Source organism: Rhinolophus sinicus, chromosome 9, assembly GCF_057876585.1.
Source record: "Rhinolophus sinicus isolate RSI-liver-muscle chromosome 9, RSI-T2T, whole genome shotgun sequence".
Classification (NCBI taxonomy): domain Eukaryota; kingdom Metazoa; phylum Chordata; class Mammalia; order Chiroptera; family Rhinolophidae; genus Rhinolophus; species Rhinolophus sinicus.
The window spans coordinates 14,541,162-14,558,624 of NC_142509.1; the positions used below are offsets into that span (position 1 = coordinate 14,541,162).

General features: G+C 39.3%; 1 protein-coding gene across 9 annotated transcripts in view; it reads right to left on the reverse strand.

Annotated features, from left to right (window-relative positions):
- SIRAL1 (SIR2 antiphage like 1) overlaps nt 1-17,463 on the reverse strand; it is a 47,721-nt gene that overhangs the window by 23,133 nt on the left and 7,125 nt on the right. The window lies entirely within an intron of this gene.

Consider the following 17,463-nt stretch of genomic DNA (forward strand, 5'->3'; position numbering starts at 1 on the left):
ATCATTTATTACAGTCTAACAGCTTCCCAGGTTTGCTAATATCAACAGTCAGGAGTTAATCACCATTAAAAGACTGAGTCTTATATTAATTTTTGCTCCAAAAGACGCATTAGAGCTGATGGTCCAGCTAGGTCTTATTTTCGGGGAAACATGTTATGAAAGTTTAATTTCTGTGAAGTAATTTCCTACTCTAAAGTCTATGCTCTCAATTGGAGAAGTAGTGGTAGAAGATGGTTACTTCTACCACATAAAGAACAACCCATCAGTTTGGGAATATTTTTTTAAAGTACACAATGAAAAGTGTGCATGCTTGTGCTCTTTCCTTAAACATGGTTCTATAAACCCATCGTGTGAACAAATTACACCCATGTAAAAACTACTGTGTATTGAGAAAGATGAAAATAAAATATACAGGGAAGTAATTTAATGTTTATTAAGTTTTGGAAACGGACATCTTCAGAATTAAATGCTTAATTCAGCCACTAAACCAGCATTTTATTTAACAAACTCTTTTATAGTGCTTATCACATGCCAGGGACTATTTATAAATATTAACTCATGTAATCACCGTAACTGTATGAAGTGCTTTTATTATCCTATTTTAGAGACGAGAAAACTGAGACACAGAAAGGCTGGGTGTCAGAATTCAAACCATGGCGGTCTGCCTCCCAAGTCCATGCTCTCAACTACACTATTACCATCTAAAGACGTTCTTCAAGTATTAGCTTCTCAGCTTTGTTTTTAATCTATAGTTCAAAACTATCAAAAAAGGAAGCTGCTGCATTCTGGAGAGCACATTTACTTGAAATAATTCTGTGTACTGCATAACAGCTGGTACGTGACCAGGCACTCTGCTGATGCAATCACGGAGTCCCTTACGTTCAGAAGCTGAAACACATAGCTTTTCTGGAGACGAGGCTGCTGGCCACTGCCTACCATCACCACTCCTCCACCAGAACCCCACATCGGTCCTACCATTTTCTCCTGGAAAATATGCAAGGTCGTTTTCACTGGTCAATTCTTGGTCTCTACTCCTGAATACTAACTTTCTGATTTTTCTCTTTACAGAGTCAACTGTTCTGAAGGTCCACTTCATCTATATAATTTAAGAGAATTACATATGATCAACAGCTCCTGACAAGTTGTTACTGGAACGTTTTGGGTCCTCTTATTTAGGAACTGAATGAGAAGTAATTCAATATTTTACATAATATCTGATCATATACAGTCACCCGGTTTTCTAACCGGTAACAGCTTTTCTTCAGTCTAAAGGATGTTTCATGTGATACAATCTCTTATGCACACCCTGGTGGCTTCTAAGCATCAACCACATCTTATTCCTTCTAGAGTATTAGTTCAGGAAAAAAAAAATCCACCTTAGCGTTTTACCCTAAACAACATGCAGTTACTGCTAAAGAGCTTCCAAGCTAATCGTGAAAATCTTACACGGAATTCCTAACATGTACCAACTACATGACACATTAATTTCTTTAAGTGACCACTATTTGAGTTTTCATTTTAGTGGGGCATGCTATGTATAGCAGAGATGGAAAAAGGTTTTCTGCCACAAGAAAACAAAGGCAATTATCTGTGGCAGTGTCTTCATTACTCTGATTACTGCTAAGCCACTCAGAAATCCTTCAAGGTCAACAGAGTTCAGCAAAATAAGAGTCAGATACTTGGTAAATGCTGAGAAAAGTTAACAGCAACCTCATTAACAAATGTTTGAAGGCCTAAGTCTTCATGTAAGATAGGACAGTTACACTTTGAAACCTATCAGTTTGGCAGGAAATAGAATGCTTGTATCCGGTGGATGAAAAAGGGAAAAAAAATCAAGGCAAGTGTTCTAGGAAAAATCCATTAAGAAACACGGGGGAAAAAAAAGACAGAAAAGAAACTGGTTACACAAATATAATAAGTTTTAGCAAACTAGAGGACTTGTGGATTTGAAACATCGAAGACTCCCAGTAGCCCCTGCTTTCGTGGCATCTTGGTGCCAGCAAAGATGGCAAAATCTGATGCCTTTTTCCACCTAAGAATCAGTGAGGTCCCACAGCCTGAGTTCCTCATGCTGATCTATGTATCTCTCCGTCTGCTTCCACTGTGTAGTCTTCAGCTCAGACATCTGACAGGCCAGAAGGAACACAGAATTCACACTGGTGTATGTGTGGGTGGAATAAACTGACAAGAGAGTAAGTTCTAATGACGGCATTTTTGCCTGGAAGTAAAAGGCAAAAATGAATAGCTTAAGAAGGAGGTACATTTCTTGCTTTAAAGGCTCCCCCTTCTTCTATTTTAAAAAATAGAACAGTGACTGGAATAAAGACTGCTTACTTCTCCAGCGTAAACACAGAAAAGGGTTAACTTCATTTATTTAAGGGAGAAAGACAGTCATCCTCTGACATGGAAGAAATCAAACCCCTCTAATTGTGGCTTTTGGACTAATTCCAACACATCTAGTTTTTAGCAACGAGGAGGGCAGGGAGGAAGGAAAAGATCGCCAGCACAGGGGACTATATGAGCGCCAAACAAGCTCCCTGACAAGTAACAAATTAAATAAAATAGTTGACTCGGGTAGCTGATGAATTCAGTTCTACAGTGTAGACTGTGGCCATTCCTATCAGAACAAATTTTCCATTTTCTGCCTTCTAATGTGCACAAAAAGATGGAACTGAAAGACAGGAATTACACCTCAACATGCTAGGATCTGATTCCCCTGAGTGTACCCCAGTCCTGAAGTATTTCCTCAACTGCTGGTTAACTCAATCTGCTCTTACTTTTACCCCGAAATTGTATGTGCCTCACACACTCTTACCTTCTGCTGGGTAACATCTGTATCACATTCATTTCCTGAAAACTTGCTTGAATGTCGTCACTGATAAAATGCTACATTGATAACCACATATTCCTGGCATTTTACCAGCAAACAATGACCCACATATGAACGTGACGGTGACCTCATCACAGTAAGGATTGAGAGGCATAACCTCAAGTCCCAGAAAGCCTTTTAACTCAAGTCCCAAAATAAACCACACTGGTATTCCAAGTTCAAGAGCTCAGATGTTGCTTATATTAGTTATTTTTACTTACAAAACCAAAGTAACACATCACGTATAGGGAACTGAACTGTTTCAAGAAGGAATGATGGAACACCCAAATTAAAATCCGATTTGAATTAGAAATTGGTGACAGAAGTTGATGTTTTTACTGTACCAAGAATGAGAACTTTGTCACTGCTTTCCCTCCTGTGAAACTTCTGAGAAGGTATACCCTGAAAACAATGACACATGTTGCTAAGAAAGGAGACTTCAAAAAGACTAAAAAATATTTATTTTCCATGTATCAAGTAGTACGATCATACAATTTCATCACAAATGACACAGGTTATTCATTCAAAATGAGATTAAGTAAATTTTCAAGGCCAAGATTTTGTGTTCTAGTGAGTCCTTAAAAACCAAATTCCTCCTATTAAGACAATATGAGTTACGTATGGCGATACCTTCAACTACTTGCTTTTCATGCCAACAGAATACAAAGAATATGCTGTGTACAAATACAGACTCATCCAACTCTGGGCGATCCCAAAAAATGTCATCACTGTAGAGGAGCTCTCTATGAAGTGAAACTTGACAAGTCTTAAAGAAGGGAAGACTTTTGTCATGATAAAAATAAAAATGTTTAGTAAGAATCTCCCTAATTTCCCGCCCTTTTCACTTGCTTGAGGATTTCTGACTTAAACAGTACTGAGTTTACAACTAGAAAAAAAGGTATTTTGACAACACGAAGCTTGGCAAATGTTATGATTAAAAGCCGCGAGTATAGCGAATGGTAATTGTGATTAAGTGAATTCACTGTCAATGCCAGGTGACACATCTCAGAGGTCCCCGAATTGTGGCCATGTACTCCAAACCCCATTAACAGCAAAACGAAGGACAGAATTTAAGAGATATACAAAGGAGATGTTTTACAATTATTCTTAGAGCTAACTAAAAGGAAAATAAATAAAATACTCTGTAAAATTAAGATAAACAAAAATAAATCACTCAAGTCTAATTTATTCATTACTTTCAAGTTCACGTTCAAGTGCACAATACCTTAAAACAGATACAAAATAATTGAATAGATACTCATCTTAGGTTCTTAATTATGTTTCAAACTCAGTTATCAGGATATCCAATAGAGAGGGATTTAAGAATAAGCTTCCTTTTATTTAGTGTATTCAAATTCTTTTTTAATTTTGTCATTCAACATCTATTAAATGTCTACTAAATGCTAGGCTCTTGACCTTCCCACTGAGCATGGCAATGGAACTGGATTTCCTTTTAAAGAAAAAGAGGGTGGACTACTTAATTTGGGGGTGAGTCATATGCAGTCCTACCTAAAGGAAGAAAAGTCCTGGCAAATTTTTCAAGGGCCCTTCTAACTCACAGTTATATGAGCCATACCATTTTCCTCTTTTATTGTGAGAACAAAGTAGAATGTTTTGCTGAGAAAGTCAAAAGACCCATGCTTCTCAGCATTTTCTTGTGTGAGCTTACCTGAGCTTCAACCTCATGGAAAACTACTCTAGAAGAAGCAATGAATAGCAATTCACAGATAGAACTCCAACATGAAACAACCGTGACACATTAGGAAAGGAACAGAGGAGAAAGAAGTTTAAGAAACTACAAGAGGATAATCCATGAAAAATAAAATTCAGAAACAACATGGGAAAAGACTAGTTATGGGCAAGGATAGCTGGAAAGCTCTAGTGATCTCACTGGATAAACTGAGCCTGGTTCCTTATAAAGAGCACTGTGCACCTGCAACCAAGATGATACTGAAGATACAGATCCACACAGTGTACTCGATATGCACATGACTGGCCATATTCTACTGCGTCTATCAGTCATTGAACAGGGTCTTATGAAAGCAGTGTGCTGGATTTAGATTGGAAACTTAAGAAATACATGCAAAATTTCACCGAGTCAAAGAACAGAAAATGCAGACCACCAATAAAAACGTTAAAAGGATTTAGAGCTACTGAGCTTGAAAGAGCTAAGGGAGGTAACAAAACCTGCTCTTAAAGGACAGTTCACCTGACTGAGCCCAATCTTCACCCATCACCGCTCCTCTTAGAGATGAATGCATTTGGCATCTTGGCCCGTCCTCTGCTGTAAAACAAAACTTGGGAGATCTACAAATTGGAATGGTAAAATTTTCAGTTTTTACTAAATGCGAGATCTTCCAAGCATGCGATTTAGTATCAGTTTATTTATAGAAAAAAGAGATTTTTGCTTGTTTAGCTGCTTTTTGACATGGGTTGAAGAAACTTCTGTGTTACCTGAAATTACCTAATTGAAGTTAAGACAGGAGTCTGTGTGTTCATAGGTAACCATCTGCAGAACATTCATGGGATGGAAATTCTTTGCCTAATTATTCATTTGTTTTGGCTGATGAACTTCCTAAAACTGACTAAGGAGACCATTCCTAGAAAGCTGAGGGACTCCATTCCCCTCCTCTGGACACACTGGCCTCTTCCCTGTCTCTCAGTCAGGCCTCGTCCCCTCTGGTCTTGGGGCCTTTCTTTTTATTGGCTGTTCCTTCTACCCAGCATGCTCTTCCCCCAGGTATCTACACAAGGTTCCCAGCCTTTGCTCAAATCATACCTTCTCATTGATGCTACCATGTTTCCCCGAAAATAAGACCTGGCCGGACAATCAGCTCTAATGCGTCTTTTGGAGCAAAAATTAATATAAGACCCGGTATTATATTTATTACTTATATTACACCTGGTCATATATTATAGTAAAATAAGACCGGGTCTTATATTAATTTTTGCTCCAAAAAAAACACATTAGAGCTGATTGTCCGGCCAGGTCTTATTTTCGGGGGAACACGGTATTCTGACCACTCTATTTTAAACTGCAATCTCCCCAACACTGCATTAACTGTTTTACTTTTTATTTCATAGCATGTACCACCCTCTAATACACTAATTACATCAGTAATACAATAAAGATACTAATTATGTTTATTATTTGTCACTAGACTCCTCCCACTGCAATTCAAGCTCCTCAAAAGTAGGGATCTTTGTTTAGTTCAGAAGGTATCCTAAGACCCTAGAACAGTGCTTGCACATAACAGGTTTTCAAATATTTATTGAATGAACTAACTCAAATGCAAGATGTTACTCGTGATCGGAATTAAAAGAAATTTAATGTGCAACACAGAAAGCATTTCCTATTAAAAGAAACATACTATCACCACTTTTAACGTAGTAAGGAGCCTAAAAGACCACTTAAAAAAAGTAGAACAAATGGGAAAAGACAAATTCCTGTGCAAGTTGTATACAGAGTAAATCAACATTCAGACTAAAATTTTTCAGATATGCCAACAGTCACAGCAGTGAGTAAAGGTAATCTGATTCCAGCAGGCAGAAGAAGGATTTCAGACTTAAGGTTTCAAGAGTACCCTCTCACACTCACTGAACATTTGTATATATAAATCATTTTATTTTTATAACTCAAGTTTCTGATATCTAAGATGTAAACTGATTTTTAAGGGTGGATTCTTAAGGCAAGAACTCTTTCTGGCAAATGACTCAAGAACATCAGTATTTAAGGCTAAGAAAGTAGTTCCTTGTGTTTTATATATTAAATCTAAAATACAACTAAAAGAAAAGTTTATATAGCAGCAAAAGGGATTTCAGCACACAAATTGGATTAAGTCATGGTTTAAAATCATTCAACGGTTTCTGACTGTGTTTAATAAAATTAAACTCATCATGGCTACAAGAACCAGGCGTGATCTGGCATCTTCAAACCACTTTACAACATACCACCCAGAACTCTCCCTCATTCACCAGGCTCTAGAGCCACACAGAACACAACACAAACTTTCCTGGCTGACACACACAATTTGACTTAGAGTGACATATTCTACAAGAGCCTCTCCCCGCATCTCATCCTTGAGGTCTCAGCTTACACGTTACTTTCCGTAGTCTGGTTATCCACTGACATCACCCAAGTGCCGCATTTACATTTTAGCTCCTTGTTTGCATCTCTTAACATTTGCAATTATTAGCATCTCCCATAAGAGTAAGAGCTCTTTTAAAACAAGTAAATGTTTGTCTATTTCAATCATGTCCCCAGCCCCAGCAGTTTCTGTTATACATAAGTGTTGACACAGTGTAGTGAATGTTCAAATATCTGCTGACTGAATGAGTGTGTAGCTACCATGAGTTAATTTCAAGTCTAAGACATCAACAGATACTTTCAATTTTATGGTCTGTAAAACAAACAGGATGTGGACTTCCGGTAAAGGTGGTGGAGTAAGTTAACGCTGTGCTCGCCTCCTCCTACAACCACATCAAAATTACAACTAAACTACAGAACCATTATTGAGAACCGCCTTACGACTGCTGAACAGAATTGCTGTAACTAAGGATATAAACAAGAAGCCACGTCAAGACTGGCAGGAGGGATGGAGACTTGAAATGGGCTGGTCCCACACGCACGTGTGGTGGTTAAGAATCAGGAGGGATATCGTGGCGGTGGAGGTCCCACCTGAGGAGTGAGCGGTCTCAGCCCCATGCTGGGCCCCCCCAGTCTGAGACACCAGTACCAGGAAGAGGAGTCCCCGTAATATGTGGCTGTGGAAACCAGCGGGGGTTGCATCTGAGTGAGGTGGAGAGCTACTGGAAACCTAGGCACTGCTCTTGAGGGGTCAGTGCATGGCCTCCCTTGCTCAAATTCACTCGCTCTCTGGGCCCCAGTACAGAGGCAGCAGCTCAAAACACACCACGGACATATGAGGAGGAACTGAGTTGACTAGCTTCAGGGCGAGGGCTGGAGGAGTAGGGGTCAAGGCAGCTCTCTCTGGAGACAGAAGTGCTGGCAGGTGCCACTGTTCCTTTGTTGCGTGCTCCTCCCACCAGCTGGCAGGTCCCAAACCTGTGCTCTCCATTAACCTGGATAACACCAATTGATCCGCCCTTGAGAGTTCCTGAAAACCTGCCACACTCAACTCGCACACTACCCCCAACCTCCTCCAGTGGCTTTTCCACACAAGGGGCCTGCATTGGCTCATGCTGAGGACCTTCCTAAAATCTCTCAAAGGTTCACAACACCCAAACAAGCAGCACGTGACCTCGGCATGCCCTGTATCTCTTGCTAAGTAGCCCCAAGCCCGGCACAAGTGGCAACTAGTCTCAACTTGTATTTGACTCCCATCATGTGGCCCCACGGCTGCCATAAGCAGCCACCAGTCTTCGCCTGGAACATAGCTTCAACTAGGCGGCCACAAACCTGGCACAAAGGCGCTGACCCCATCTCACATCCTGGTACCCACCAAAGGGTTCCAAGCCTGGCCTCAATTCGCAGCATAGCCTCTCTCCAGTGCCTCCAAGTCCGGAACAAGTGGCAACCAACTGCAGATCACTTTGTACCTCTCACCAGGCAGCCCAAACCCAGGCACAAGTGGCAGCTGACCTTGGCCTTCACCAGAGGTCCTCCCAAAACCCCAGACCCAACACACCTGGTGGCCAACTTCAGACCACACCAGAGCACCACTCAACCACCTCCATAAATGACAAACCTGAAGGGCAGCAGACTTGGCTGGCACCAGAATCCCATTAGAGTGATTCCTGCTTTTTGGGGTCAGCCCCACACAACAGTTCATCCACTGTAGTCATAGCCAGCCCTCACAATGAGTCAGCTTAAGAGTCAACCCCACCAAATGAAGTGACAACAGTAATCAAGGCTCAACTACAACAGGAGGGCACACACAACTCACACAAGGGACACCCCTGGAGCACCCAGCCAGTTGAACAGGGAGACTGTGCCACTGGGCCCCACAGAACAGCTACTACAGCTACTAATAAGGGCCACTCTGCAAGATTGGGAGACACAGGAGATCTACCGAACACACAGAAAGAATCAGAGGAAGTCAGACAAAGTGAGGAGACAAAGAGACATATCCCAAATGAGAGAACAGGACAAAACGCTAGAAAAAAACCTAACTGAAATAGAGACAAGCAATCGACCACCAAACACGGAGTTCAAAACACTGGTTATAATGATGCTCAATGAACTGAGAAGCACAGATTAACTCAGTGAGAACTTCCACAAGCAGAAAACATTTTTAAGTTTAAAAACATAAAAAAGAATAAGTTAGAAAAAAAAAAATACAATAACTGAAATGAAAAATACATAAAAGGGAATCAACAGCAGATTGGATGAAGCAGAGGATCGAATCAGCAACCTGGAAGACCAGGTAGAGAAAAAGACCCCATCAGAACAGCAAAGAGAAAAAATAATTTTAAAAATGAGTTTTTTGTCCCCCCAACCCTTCTTCCATCTCCCTCCTCACTCCGGTTCAGTCTAGTTGTGTAGGACACAGCTCCCTGGCCCATGCTGGTGTTATGAGCCTTACGATCCCCCTGGCTGAGACAGTCAATCACCTGAGATAGTCAATCGCCGGTGGGCCCAGTCGGTTGGCTGCTTACAGCAGCTCACGCTGGCTGCTGGGCACTCACGCTGGCTGCGGGCCGCTCACGGCAGCACATGGTAGCCCACAGCAGCCCACAGCCACTCACGGTGGCTGCTGGCCACTCACACTGGTCACCAGCCGCTTCTGGCAGCACATGGCAGCTCATACCAACCTCCGGCTGCTCACGGCAGCCCAGCTCCAGGGACAGCCGTTGTTCACAATCTTAGCTGTAGGGGGCATAGCTCACCGACCAATGTGGGAATCCAACCAGCGACTTGGGCATTAGGAGCAGGGCGCTCCAACCACCTGAGCCACCGGGCAAGCCCCCTAAAAATGAGGATAGTTTAAGGAACCTCTGGGACAACATCAAGCGTAACAACATTCACATCATAAGGGTACCAGAAGGAGAAGAGAGAAAGCAAGGGATTGAGAACCTATTTGAACAAATACTGACAGCAAACTTCCCTAACCTGGTGAAAGAAATACAAATACAAGTCCAGGAAACAAAGCAAGTCCCAAAACAAGATGAAACCAAAAAGGCCCACACCAAGACATATCATAATTACAATACCAAATGTTAAAGACAAAAAGAGAATCTTAAAAGCAGCAAGAAAAGAAAAAACAAAACAAAAAACAATTTAAGTACAAAGGAGCTCCCATAAGACTGTCAGCTGATTTCTCAACAAAAACTTTGCTGGCCAGAAGGGGCTGGCATGAAATACTGAAAGTGATGAAAAGAAAAGACCTACAACCAAGATTACTCTATGCAGCAAGGCCATTATTTAGAATCAAAGGAGAGATAAAGAGCTTCCCAGACAAGAAAAAGCTAAAGGAGTTCATTACCACCAGGTATAATAAGAAATATTAAAAGGACTTCTTTAAGAAGAATGAAAAATATGTATGTATCAAAAGTACAAATAACAAAATGGCAATAACTGCATACCTACCTGTTATTTTTAATGTAAATGGACTAAATGCTCGAAGCAAAAGATATATGGTGGCTGAACAGTTTAAAAAACAAACAAACAAAAAAGATCCATACATGTGCTGCCTATAAGAGACCCACTTCAGATTGAAAAGACACACACAGACTGAAAGTGTCTGTGGCATGGAAAAAGATATTTCATGCAAATGGAAACAAACGAAAAATAAAAGCTAGGGTAGTAATACTCATATCAAACAAAACAGATTTTAAAATAAAGGCTGTAACAGGAGACAAAGAGGGTCATTTCGTAATGATAAAGGGATCAATCCAACGAGAGGATACAACTCTTGTAAACATCTATGCACCCAACACAGGAGCACCTAAATATAAAAAGAAATACTGAATGACAACTATAATTTTATATTAGTATATATATATGTATGTATGTTTATATATTTGTATATATATTGTTACAGGAAGCAGAGTACAGCATTAGGAATAGAGACAGTGCAAATGTATTGGCTCTGTGCGAGGTCAGAGGGATAGTGGATAGGGGGAGGGAGGTTCACACAGTGTGAGGGATATAAATGATAAACGTCTAAGTTTTGCTTTGTCTTGTGCACCTGAAACTAATAAAATTTAAAAAATAATAATCCTATTAAATAAATAAATAAAAGAAATGTCGATGGACATAAAGGAAGAGATCAACAGTCACACAGTAATAGTAGGGGACTTGAACACCCCATTGACATCAATGGATAGATCATCCAGACAGAAAATAAACAAGGAAACAGTAGCGTTACATGACACATTAGATCAGATGGATTTAATTGCTATTTTTAAAGACTTTATCCCCAAAGCAGCATAATATACATTCTTTTCAAGTGCACATGGAACATTTTCCAGGACAGACCACATGTTAGACCACAAAACAAAACTTAGTAAACTTAAGAAGACTGAAATCATACCAAGCATCTTCTCTGATCACAATGGTATAAAAATAGAAATCAATTACAAGAATAAAACTGAAAAACACATGGAGGATAAATAACATGCTAGCTACTACACAATGAATGGATTAACAATGAGATCAAGGATGAAATCAAAAGATACCTTGAGACAACTGAAAATTAAAACACAATGACCCCCCCCAAAAAAAAAAAAATCTATGGCACACAGCCAAAGCAGTTCTAGAAGGGAAATTCATAGCAACACCGGCCTACCTCAAGAAACAAGAAAAATTTCACATAAACAATCTAAACTTACATCTAAAGGAACTAGAAAAAGAAGAACAAAGCCCAAAGTGCGAAGGAAGGAAATAATAAAGATCAGAGTGAAAAATCAATGAAATAGTCTTTAAAAAGTAGAAAAGATTAATGAAAGCAAAATCTGATTCTATGAAAAGATAAACAACATTGATAAACCTTTGGCCAGACTCATGAAGAAAAAGAGAGAGAGGACTCAAATATATAAAATCAGAAATGAAAGAGGAAAAGTGACAACTGACACTACGGAAATACAACGGATTGTAAGAAAATACTATGAACAATTATATACCAATAAATCAGACAACTTGGAAGAAATGGATAAATTACTAGAAACATACAAGCTTTCAAGACTGAATTAGGAAGAAAAAGAAAATCTGAACAGACTGACAACTACTAACAAAATTAAATCAGTAATCAAAAAACTCCCAACAAACAAAATCCTGGACCAAATGGCTTCACAGGTTGAATTTTACTAAACATTCAGACAAGAATTAATACTTATCCTTCTCAAACTATTCCAAAACATTGAAGAGGAGGGAAGGCTCCCAAACTCATTTTACAAGGCTAGTATTACCCCAATGCCCAAATCAGACAAATACACTACAAAAAAGGAAAATTATAGGCCAATATCCCCGATGAACATAAGATGCAAAAATCCTCAGCAAAATATTAGAAAACCAAATCCAGCAAATACATTAAAGAGATCATACATCACAATTAAGTGGGATTTATTTCTGGGATGCAAGGTCGGTTCACTAGTTGCAAATCAATTAATATGACACACCACATAAACAAAATGAAGGATAAAAATCATATGATCGTATCAATAGACGCAGAAAGAGCTTTTGGCAAAATCCAACATCCATTTATGATTAAAAAAAAAAACTCTCAGCAAGTGGGACAGAGGGAATATACTTTAATGTAATAAAGGCCATATATAACAAACCCACAGCTAACATCATACTCAACAGTGTTAAGGTGAAAGGTTTTCCTTTAATATCAGAAATATGACAAGGATGTCCACTTTCACCACTTATATTCAACCTAGTACTGGAAGTCCTCGTCACAGCAATACACAAGAAAAAGAAATAAGACATCCAAATTGGAAAGGAAGAAGTAAAACTGCCATTATTTGCAGATGACTTGATGATATATAGAGAGAACGCTAAAGATGCCACAAAACGGCTATTAGAACTAATAAATGAATTCAGTAAAGTAGCAGGATACAAAATTAATATCCAGAAGTTGGGTGCATTTTTACATACCAGTAACAAAATATCAGAAAGGGAAATTAAGAAAACAATCCCATTTACAATTGCATCAAAAATAATAAAAATACCTAGGAATAAATTTAACCAGGAGGTAAAAGACCTGTATATGGAAAACTATACGACACTGAAGAAAGAAAATTACAAAGACTCAAATAAATGAAATTTTGTGGCTAGGAAAAACTAACATCGTTAGAAATGTCCACACTACCCAAAACAATCTATAGATTCAGTGCAATCCCTATCAAAATACCAATGGCCTTTTTCACATAACTAGATCAAATAATCCTAAAATTTATATGGAACCACAAAAGACCCCGAATAGCCAAAATACTCTTGAGTAAGAACAACAAAGCTGGAGGTATCATGCTACCTGATATCAAATTATACTACAAGGCTATAGTAATCAAAACATCATGGTACTGGCACACAGAACAGAGCCCAGAAATAAACCCATGCCTCTATATGGTCAATTAATCTGTAACAAAGGAGGCAAGAATATGCAATAAAGACAGTCTCTTTAATAAATGGTGTTGGAAAAACTGGACAGATACATGGAAAAAATAAAACTGGACCAATTTCTTAAGCCACATACAAGAGTAAACTCAAAATAGATTAAAGACTTAAATATAAGACCCAAAAACATAAAATATAAGACCTGAAACCATAAAACTCATAGAAAAAAACAGAGGCAGTAAACTCTTTGACTTCGCTCTTAGTAATATTTTTTTGGACGTACCTCCTGGGGCAAGGGAAACAAACAAAAAAATAACCACATGGGACTATATCAAACTAAAAAGCTTTTGCACAGCAAAGGGAACCAACAAAACGAAAAGACAACCTACTGAACGAAGAAGATATTTACCATATCCAATGACATATCCAATAAGGAGTTAATACCCCAAATATACAGGGAACTCATAATTAATCACCAAAAAAAAAAACACAACCCAATCTGATTTAAAAATGGGCAGAGGACCTGAATAGACATTTCTCCGAAGAGGACGCACAGATGGCCAGCAGACATATGAACAGATGCTTAACATCACTAAACCTCAGGGAAACGCAAATCAAAACCACAATGAGATATCACCTCACACCTGTCAGAATGGTCCTCATCAATAAATCAGCAAACAACACGGGCTGGGGAGGATGTGGAGAAAAGGGAATCCTTGCACACTATTGGTGGGATTGCAAATGGGTGTAGCCACTATGGAAAACAGTAAACAGGTTCCTCAAAAAATTAAAAATAGAACTACCACATGACCCAGAAATTCTACTTCTGGGTATTTATCTGAAGAAATTCAAAACACTAGTTCAAAAACACTATGTTTCCTGCAGCATTATTAACAATAACCAGGATATGGAAGCAACCCAAGTGCCCACTGATAAATGAATGGATAGAAAATGTGGTGCATATACACAATGGACTATTACTCAGCCATAAAAAGAATGAAATCTTGCCATTTGCGACATGGGTAGACCCAGACAGTATTTACTAAGTGAAATATGTCAGACAGAGAAAAACAAATACTGTATGATTTCATTTACATGTGGAATCTAGAGAACAGGATAAATGAACAAACAAAACAGAAATAAACTTTTAGATGCAGAGAACAAAATGGTGGGTGCCAGATGGGAAGGGTGCTGGCGGGATGGGTGAAAAAGGTGAACGGATTAAGAAGTACAAACTGCCAGTTATAAAAACAGTCACAGGATGTAAAGTACAGCATAGGGAACATAGTTGATACTGCTGTAGTAATTATGTATGGTGTCCAATGCGTAGTAGACTTTTTGGGGCAATCACTTATATCTAATCACTATGTCATACACCTGAAACTAATATAATATTTAAGTCAACTGTAATTAAAATTTTTTTCTTAAAAGAGAAGGAAAAACAACCAGGATGAATGGGTAAAGTTGTAGTATTGTTTCTTTTAAGCCAAACAAATACTGTGACTGATAGGCACGACTCACCTGCTTAAGGCTAATGTTTATTCCTACACATAAAAGTTCTCACCTGCTCTGGAGCAGCCTTCTTTATCTTTCGGTTTTCTCCTTCCCAAAAGAAACTAAGATCACAAAGTACTTTGCAAAAAGTCCATAGATTTGTTTTATAAAAGAGAATTACATGCACTTAACTCACTCCACTTCTATTCTGTAGTTTTCCAAAGGCCTGGCCATGACTATATTCCACATATGCTTTTAGAGTGAAATGATAGGAATTACATTAGTCACAAGTTGTTGAGTATTCATGTTCAAATATCTGTTAAATGCCAGACACTGAGTCAAGAATATTACTATTACCATGTCCGGCAAACACCATTTATCATTTACAATGAGCCAGGCACTGTTTTCTACACTTTACAAACATTCACTCTTCTCTGAAGTACACATTACTAACACCACGTATCACAGATACCATAGGTAATGGAATCGAAGGACAGAGGCATTAAGTACCTGCTAAAGGTCACATGGCTATTACACATTAGACATAGGACACTGGCTCAAGTCCGTATTGTACACATACAATGCAATACTGTCTCACCAAAGATGACTCAGACCATAGGCCATACCCTTAAGGGCCACACCTTTAAAAAAAATCTCTACCTTTTAGGGGAAATAGAATTGTAAACAAATGTTTATTATTTCTGTTAAGTTTAATGTGCATGTATAAGGTACAAAGATTAACAATTGTGCTTGAGGAAGACGAAGGACCGTTTTTACGGGCGATAGATCCCTTTAAGGCAAAATTCAATGAAATTGTTAGTGCTTATCTTCCTTCACCTGTTGGAAGCACCTGACACAATTCTACCCTCCTCTGGATACTGTGTTTTCCTGGTTTTCCTCCCATCCCTCGAGTGGCAGCTCTTTTTTCTCTGCCCATTAACTAAATGCTGGGGGTCCACAGTCTATGTCGGGCTCTCTAGCCTAGTCACTTTACATATTTCTTCCCCGCCCCACCCCATCTCCTCCAACGGTTTAAAATACCAACTAAATGCCAATGACTCCCAAATCTGTATCTTCAGCTCAGATCTCTCCTGTGTTTCAGATCCATGAGATAACACTCAAAAGTTTCAGTTACACAGCCGCTCACACGCAAAGGTACTTATTTAAGATGGTACTTCAAACTTAAAGGTCAGAAAAACAGCTCAACAACCAGTTCCTTATCATAGGTTGTAGGTTTTTGAAGGGCAGAAATAATCTCTGGGTGAGAGAATTTATCTTTCAAGCACCGAAACTAGTATTTACTGATTTTGAAAGAACTGTCATATACTTGGGGAATGTACTTGTAAGCACAGTCCTTGGATCAATTCCAATAATCCCTTAAAGAACAAGAGAATGACAGGCCAAAGGGAATTCAGGAAAGTGGTTAATCCTGAAACCTTAAACTAGCTTGATATTCTCAGGATATTTTTCCCTAACAAAATTTAACTGAAAAATATTCTCTTTGATCTGTGAGTGAACTGAGAGATGAAAGCATTGTTTAGACCTGAAATGAGAATCCGAAAGCTCAAAAAAAATACGAAGGTATTCTCTGCCACAGATGCCAGAACAACTAGAAAGACAAGATGAGGCTAACTTAGAAGAAACCACTTTTAAAAGCATTGCTTTGCTGAGCAGGGAGCATCAGTCTTAAAAAGTGGCCAGTGAGAATAATTAATGCAAAAAAATAGGTGAGAGAAAAAACGGTGAGGGAGACCTAATAACATACTTTCGGAAAGAATGAAGGAGGTCGGGCAAGACCAAGGTGAAATCACAGGAGCAGCAACAGGGGCTGGGCAGCCGGGGCCCAGGGAACAGGTCCAGAGGGGGCAGCGCAGGAAATACCTAAGGGACAGGGACGGAGAAAGAGCCCCAGATGACCACGCTGTAACCCCAACCGGAGAGGACTACCGTGATGTTTCAGGTTATGTGGAGAAAAGCAGTTTGGAAGAAGGGCAAGCAAGCATCCTGGTTTTATGTCCCTACCAATTAAAAAAACTACATTCTTAAGAGGGTACCCCCGCTTTTACATCATAAATTTTCAGTTTTTAAAAAACGTTTCTTCCCTTATTTACCTTAGTGCCTCAGTAGTATTAACTTTTTAAAATATATCGCTTGTGGATGCACCAGAAGACCAGTAGCACATGTTTCTATAGAATAAAGATAGCAGCAGTACATTTCTAGTGACTGAGGGCAATGGGAAAGTGGGGTGAGTGAGCAGAAGGCTAGACCCTCCCCAGTCCCTGTGGACGTGCCTTACTGGGGTCTATAACACTGTGATGAAGCACGCAGTTCTCACTACAGGCAGGGCCTTGCCATTCTAGAACAGACACTCAAACCCGCTCCAATGTAGAGCAGAAAACTAAAAAACTGTAACGGGCTCTCTCTGAAGTCATCATATCTGTATTAAGAATGGATATTATGAAAAAGGATCAAATAAAAAGAAAATATGAGGAGAAAAAACCCCCAGAGAAATACTAGAAGAAAATGTCCCAGACCTGAAGTACACGGAGTTGTAATGACCGAGCCCACTGTGCACCCAGAG